Source organism: Corvus brachyrhynchos, unplaced genomic scaffold (assembly GCF_000691975.1).
Source record: "Corvus brachyrhynchos isolate BGI_N302 unplaced genomic scaffold, ASM69197v1 scaffold1577, whole genome shotgun sequence".
Taxonomy (NCBI): Eukaryota; Metazoa; Chordata; class Aves; order Passeriformes; family Corvidae; genus Corvus; species Corvus brachyrhynchos.
In genome coordinates this window covers 72417-80207 of record NW_008239106.1, presented here as the reverse complement: position 1 = coordinate 80207, position 7791 = coordinate 72417, and positions in this window count along the sequence as shown.

Genomic DNA, 7791 nt, shown 5'->3' with positions numbered 1-7791 from the left:
GTCGAGGAAAGGAAGGAAAATGCCTGCAGGCAGCTTTGCTGAGGCCAGCACAAGAGACTGCAAAATCACAGAATCTGAGAATAGTTTGGAATGGGAGGGACATTGAAGACCATCTCGTTCCATCCCCCTGCCACGAGCAGGGACACCTTCCACTAGACCAGGTTGCTGAGCACAGGTCACAGTTCTCTGGCTGTCAGAGAGCAAGGGGTGAGGACACTTTTCTGGCTTTACTGAGTCTCTGAAGAGCCAAATAATCTGAAGAGGTTACAGCACACATTTAGAGGCTGCCACAGCCATCAGCATGCTAGTGCTACGAAGCTTTAGCATGTTGGCTAAATCTCTTTCTCAGCTACGATCTCCAGCACGGCTTCCTTGCCACTAACAGTACAGAAGGAGCAGTCTCATCTGTTCCTAAAGTGTGGGGTTTTACACAAAGGTCTTACCTGTCTCGTTTAAAACTTGCACTCTTGTTTAAAACTGCACTCTAGTGTACTTAAAAAGGCCAGAACAAGAGAAGTGGGGCAAGGCATGAGCTTATAATGAATGCAACATAAATCTAGGAAGTTTAAACAGGATGGAAGATGTATTACCTTTTCAAAATTATTGAAGTTTTACAATGAAAGAAAAACCTTTCTCTCTGTTCAGAAAAATTAGGAGGGATACACCACAGACTGCTGCAAGTGTTCTACCAACTGCCAGGCATTCAACAGGACATTTTTATCCCATGCAACAATAAAGCTGAAAATACAGACTGGTCAAAAGGGTACAACTATAGCAAAATATAATTCTAAGTATTTCTTTTGGTCTTGTGAATATTGGATTTCAAGGTTATGGGTGCACAGCTGACAAAACGCTGTGCCTTTCCAATGCAAGCTTTAAGGGAGAGGGATGCTTTAAACTGGGAATGGTGCTTGTCCTTAGAAGGAAGAATGCTAATGAAGTGTTTGTAAGGCTCAGGATGTTTTAAATAGTTGTTAAATACTAGAAATGACATTTAGATGATTCACTGCTACACACCAAATAAAGGCTTCATGCATACAGAATTTTACAGATTGCAATATCAGAGATTACTTTGGTAATAAATTCTAATTGTACCTTATCATGATTCAGATTAAAAAAACCCTAAAAACAACAGAAAACCCAACAAGCACGATCCCCAAACACCCAGTCTTTACCTCCACAAAAAAATCCCCACCCAAACGCACCCCAACACCTCACTCCTTCACCTTTGCCTGGGCCATTTTGTTCAGCTCATTTCTTGTTCAGAATTATTAACTGCTAGAATGTCATTGCTGCAGAAAAGTGTTAGGTAATGGATCATAAATGTCATCTATGTGGTTCAGTAATCCGAGCCACTCAGAAACCAAACAGGAGGACTAAACTCAAAAGCAGAAGTAACTAGTCAAATCAGAGAAACACCAACTTGCATTCCTCCTGCATGCACTGGAAAAAGCAATAAAGCTTGATCTGGCATATTCCTTATCTGCCTGGAGCCATAACAAATGTCTCTTGTCTGGGAAATGGGTCCCTTCCAGCACCCAGCAGGCTGGAGATTTCCTGAGTTTATTGTATCACAATCAATAATTGGGAGGGAAATGATATGTTTTTCTATCGAACCTATTCCTATTTCTCATCTCATAGCCAGTTTGGCTAATGCACTCTGAGAAATACTGCCTTTGGTTTGCTTTAAACCCAGTAGTATGTTTGATTTTCGCAACTGCATACTGCAAGAACTTTCATTTGCTTTCTTTACGTTGAGTTTAACAGTGAGATTTTCAAAGCAATCACAGCAGCTCTTAGTGAAGACAGTAATAATTAGATTTAGTTATAGATTTTAAAGCTGGAAGAGCCCACCATTACCATCTGTGTAGCAGCTCATGCCATAGAGACTACAGAACATCCTTGAAATAATGCTCTTATAAACATGTGGGAAAATGTTATAGAAATTAACCCAGACTACATTTAAAAGTTATGATTATAGACCCTGATTCACTATTCCAGTTGTTAACCACAATCACTGAAACTTCTGTATTTTACTTCTAGTAAAATAGTCTGAGGCTGATACTGTCCAGTCCATGAGGCAACTATTTGCATTCCTCACCCAATTCTAAACTCTCTGCTTACACACATAACCAAACACGCATTAAGAGATAGAATATGATAGAAGAGATTAAAAAAAACAACAACAAAGGAACCACAAGGCTTTTAAGGAGAAGTGTGCTATAAATCTCTTTTTTGATATTTAAATCAAGCAATACTTCATGCAAGTTTGGTAAACTATCTAAGCATGTGTGAACACAGTGTATTTCTAAAGAAATGCTATTTACTATGAATATGAGAATGTATATTGTTGGGGGGGTGAAATTTCTCTCTTTGTTATTCCCATTTTTATGAATGAGGTTCTATCATGCCTTAGAAAGGTCTTTGGTAGAAATGACCTCTTAATCTACAGATAAGATAAACTTCATTAAAGCTGCTGTGCAGATACAGCCTTGTGAGCCCCCTATTTGCAGCCTGCTGGAAAGAGACTCCTCGATGGACAGGAGTTACTGTCTAATAAAGCTCTTCTCTTGCATTCTGCTGCCAAGCCTATTGCTTGTGGATAATGGCTGCACGTGCCTTTTTCTGCCGCAGGCACTTTTTTCTAGGATCTAGGATGAAATCATCAATTCTTCCAAAATTAATAGAGCAGCTACACATGTAAATGACAATTAACCAATTTTACAATCTTTAAAAAACCCCATGATACACTAAAATCACTTACAGTGCTCAGCAAAACTACTGTCTACTTTGCACCATAAAGCACCAGGTAAAGGGATAACTAACCTGGCAAAAAATGTGTTGCTTAGGAACCAAGAGGTAAGGAGGAAGAAGAATGCATTTATCAAAATCTACTGCAAAAGCTGCCCAGAATGGAATTCAGTGGCACACTGAATCATAGAAATGTAAAACGTAGGCAGCAGTGTGTTCTGAACACCAGAACAACCAAAAACTGCTGATTAAGGTCAATTAGTAATTAAAAACCATAAAACCTCTCTGATTCCACAGAGGGTGATAAATCCCAGCCAAAACATTGTATGTTATGCAAATCAGAGCCTCAGGGCACTGTTGCAGTGTAAGTAATAACAAGGAGCCGAAATTCTGCAGGTAGAGCATTTCTCTCACTTCCTCTGGGAATGTGTGAGCATTCTAAAAGTCAGCAGCTCCATACGTTAGATGGGATTTCAGCTGGGCCTGGATGAGTGCCAGGATTTCTGAAAACATACCATCCCCTGCCTCCCAAACTGAACACGTAATGAATTAAGAATTTTCTGAGAACCCTTTCCAGCGTTCTGCTCTGGTAACATCACACAAATCGCTGCTTGGATTAACAGCCCCAGCACCGTCCTGGGCTTGTGGATGAAGCCCCCGCGATTGCCTCTTCCGAATTCCTGTCAGGCATGTTCAGTGGCTCGGATCAGGCTGTCTTTTCAATTAGACACCAACCCTGTGAAACATCTCCACCAGTAACCAAACACTGTGAGCAACAAGGAAACTTGAATCCTCTTTCAGAAGATTACCAAAGTAAAGCTTTGCTCGCCTGTAACAACTAAGCTGGGATTCATCTGCACACTCTTATCCTGCCTCAGCACCCATCAGTTCTTATCCATTCTCAGAATTCCACATTCCTCCATCCCTTTTCCAAGCACAAGGCTCAGCTTCTGCGAGAGGACTTTAGACAGACAGAGCTGTGCAATAAAACCAAGCTACTCTCCCAGGTGGGTTTGTGTTTCCTTCCCCACGCTGAAATGAAAACCTCCTGTCTCCTTGCCTTCCCGTTCGGGATGAATTACCCGTGCAGGCCCTGCACTGCCAGCTCTGGACTACTGACAGTATCATTAAGCTCAACTCCACCAGGGACAAATCTCTTCAGACACTGAACAGTAATACTTTTATGCTGCCTTAGGAGTTTTGCGGCATTGCACGTTGCGTCAGGAAGCAAATCCCTCTCCCAGTGCAGGAAAAGGCACGGGCAGAGCGTTCAAAGAACGTGTTGTTAGAGGTCCCTCTGTGCTTCTAGAGAGCAAATGTTGCCTTTTCTTCTGGAAGTGCTCAAGGCAGAACAGGCTGCTCCTCTTTCTTTGCTGTTTCCTAAGAGTTCACAATAAATCTCTGAGTTGTGCCACAGGCTACAGGCATTAAATGTTGTGTGAATACCCTGCGCAAGCAGGTGTAAGGGTACTGACAGCTCCAGGTACCTTCCCAAACCCAATCCTGGAAAAACAACTTCCTGTGGAGTGTGCAACTAAAGGCACACTATTGCACAGTGCCTACAGGTAAGACGAACACGTTTTAACTAAGGGGTGGTTGAAGTAAGATCTGTTGATGTCCATGGAACATCACGGACATGTAGCTGTGGAGCTCTAATGAGCTATGGAATGCTCTTGGAACGATAGCAGCTACTGTAGCATCACAATTCTGCAGTTGCTAAAACAATTGCCTCAACTTAGAGGAAGTTCTACTACTTCAGTTTCCTCCATACCCCAGTGCTAGGCCTTATAAATGCTGCGAAATAGAAACTATCACCACATTCAGCAGTAAAAAAGAAACACAAGAGAGGAAAAAGCCCTGAGAAACTAATTTCCTCAACTGGGTGTCAGCAGTTTCTGTATCAGTCTACAAAAGCCTCGAGTTATTTGATCCTCAGGTTACATTTCTTCCCTGAAAATGGACTTTAAGTGCATGTATTTGGCAAAATCTACTCTTAAAGCTGAAGTAATTTGCAGCTGCTGGTGGGCCAGTGTTGGGGCCCTCCCCCTGCCATGTGGTCCTGGCAGAGGGGCCCTGAGGGGACAGACACGAGGTTTCCCTGCCCCTGCTCAGCCTCGTTCCCCACTGGTTGGTTTGTGTTTCCCTGCGCGGGAAGGACCCTCGGGGCCCGTGATTGCCTCAGTTCCTCGGCAGAGCCCCAGCCATGCGGCTGGAGAAATAAACATCTCTGAAACATCCATCAAGAATCCGTCCATATCTGTCTCTTTTCCACGGGCCTTGTTGTTCGATATGCGTGTTGCAGTATCCGCACTGTAACAGGTCAATACTTTTTTATATACATATATGATGGATAAAACAATAGTTGTATCTGTGAATTGTCGATGTTCTTTATTTCACAGCTTCTTTCACCCACGGAACTCCTGCTACCATAAACAATCAGAATTCTGGGTAATACAGTAACATACAGTAACAACATGTATGGTCTAAACTTTCACTGTTTCAATTGTCATAAAATAAAAACCTAAATTGTATTTTGTGCAACAGAACTGTGTTAAATACAAGAATCGAGAAGGAATGTGTCACCCTTTTTTTCGACATGCAGCAATGATTATTTATAAGTAAGCTGTATCCATCTTTTGGTTTGGGTGAAGAGATATAAAATACAAGCTCTTTTCTACTGTTTTAGGAAATTCCTTCTAATATTGCCTCAAAGTAAACAATTATAAATGTATTCATGAGCATTTATAAGATTGCCAAAGCTCTGTATCTTCAGATCATGGATCAGGCACCTCATTCTCATGGGATTTTTAAAAACATTTTTGTTTAATACATTTTGGATCCTCTATCTCTTCTGAATTTTGAGGTTTTAATGCATTTTCCTTTCATTTTTTAAGGGAAAAAAGCACGAACACTCCCACATTTTTACCACAAATAATCTCAAGTCATGTTTCATTTGCCTCTCACACTCAGGTTCAAGCCCATAAGTAAATTTTCAAATGGTGATAAAATTGTTAAAGCCAGCAGCCCAGCAGCTGTATTGTATGTATTTAGCTGTATTTCACCCTTATCAGAGGCAACATCCAAATGTTAGCCAACATTAATGATAAAAAGGGACACACCTACTTTACACAGAAGCAAAATATCAGGTTTAGAATAATCATGGAAGAAGTAGAAATGCTGTGTAATTCACTAAGTGACCTCTGACTGAGCTGAAAAAGGTAAACCATAAACATGGATTAATTGAACATCATTTATAGATTTTGATTTTACTAGCAGAATGCATAGATTAAAATTTATTCCTAAAGTTATTATTTGGATGCTTGAGCTCATCTGTAAAAATCAGAGTCTGTGCAGAGGCAAACCACACAAGTTGCTTTCTGAAAATCAAAGGGGCCTGTGTTTGCTTAATGCTGAGGCTGTCACTGATTAAAGATGGGCTTGGCAACTGTGTAAATGGGGCTTGAGAAGGCAATTCCCTGCTATGGCAGAAACCTGGAGCCAAAAACCTAGGAGGTCTCTTCCAGGATGACCTTGCTTGCAACTAACTCCAGTTTCTCTCTTGTGTGGTTTCAACCATCCTGATGAAGACATTGATTTCCTTTCTTTAGTTTACAGCAAATCATGTCAATCTCTGGTTACAGCAGAGCTCTCACAATTACTAGCAATACAGATCAAATCCACAGTTCTGTTCCTAGATGGCTCATTTCAAATACACCAAACAAATATCCCATAGTCCTCACTCCAAGGATACAGTAACTTGGATATGCCTGGAGACATGGAACAGGAAACTTGGTTCCTTTCCATCTTTTATGACTAATACTGTGGGTGTATTAACTCTCAAGCGGAAGGTATTGTGCTGATCAGACTTTGATCCAGAGCCTTGATCCCAGTCTACTGTTTCCAATGCACAGCATAACAGTCAGAGAAAGAGTCCCTTGGGTAAAATTTTGGGGTTAAAAAGATTTAAGTGTGTGAGGTTGGAACCAGCTCACAGAAACAAGTAATATATGGTCGGTGGAGACTCATATCACTCAACATACATTGCTCAAGGTTTGCATATGGAACTCCAATGATTCCCAAACTACAGGACTTTCTCTTCACCTATTGGTTGCCACAGACCATTGAACCACAAAATTCCAACACATCACACACAGAGAGCTGTAGGGATGGACAAGAAAATGCATTCTGAGGTAGCTGCAGGAATGTTAAAATGGACTAAACTCCCTGTGAGGTCACTTTTTAACTTGAAGTGCCAGGACCCCAAATACTGGCTGCCAAGTTCTCTTGGAGTCACTTCTACACCCTGCAAAGGGACACGAGTCACCAATCAGGCTCCCGGAACGCTGAAATTTGCCCAGTACAACGAAGTGCCAATCCAAAACCACCCTGGTACAGAAAGCGGTGTGCTAGGGACAGGGAGTGCTTGGCTTTGCCTTGGAAGGAATCTTTCAAGGTTTGGTCTGGCAACAGCATAAAACTGAGATCCTCAAATGTTTTCTGGGTCGCAGCCACTTACACCTTAGGAATAGCTCTGTCCTGAAGCACAGGAAAAGCACAGAGGAGGATTATTTTTGGGGGATCTCCCTTCAACCCAATTTATCATTGATTGGGTCTAGGACAGGATCAACTAGAAAAAAGGTTTTCCCTGTGGGATTTCACCGAGGCCATGTTATTCCACTGACTTTCATAACACTCAGGGGAGCCTCAGAGATCCAGATTACTTTGCATTTTGGAAAGCCCAGTGAGGTCATTACCAGAGATTTAAGAAAACCAATATTTTCATTTTATATTTATGATCTTTTTTTCCACTTTTTGTATTTTAAGTGTTGGTATTTAATGGTTTTTCTTTTTGCCAGCTGTTCCCCTATAAGAAGGGTGAGCTATAAAACCAGTTCCAAACTGTAGATGGTTTCGTAATCAGATGAAGTTGAGGGCAGCAGCTAGGGACAGTAGCACTCAATAAAACTTTACTAGTTAAAGTAAAACTGGCACCAGTATTTTCTCTGTTAATATGATTAGCCCGCTGGAAATTACTGCATG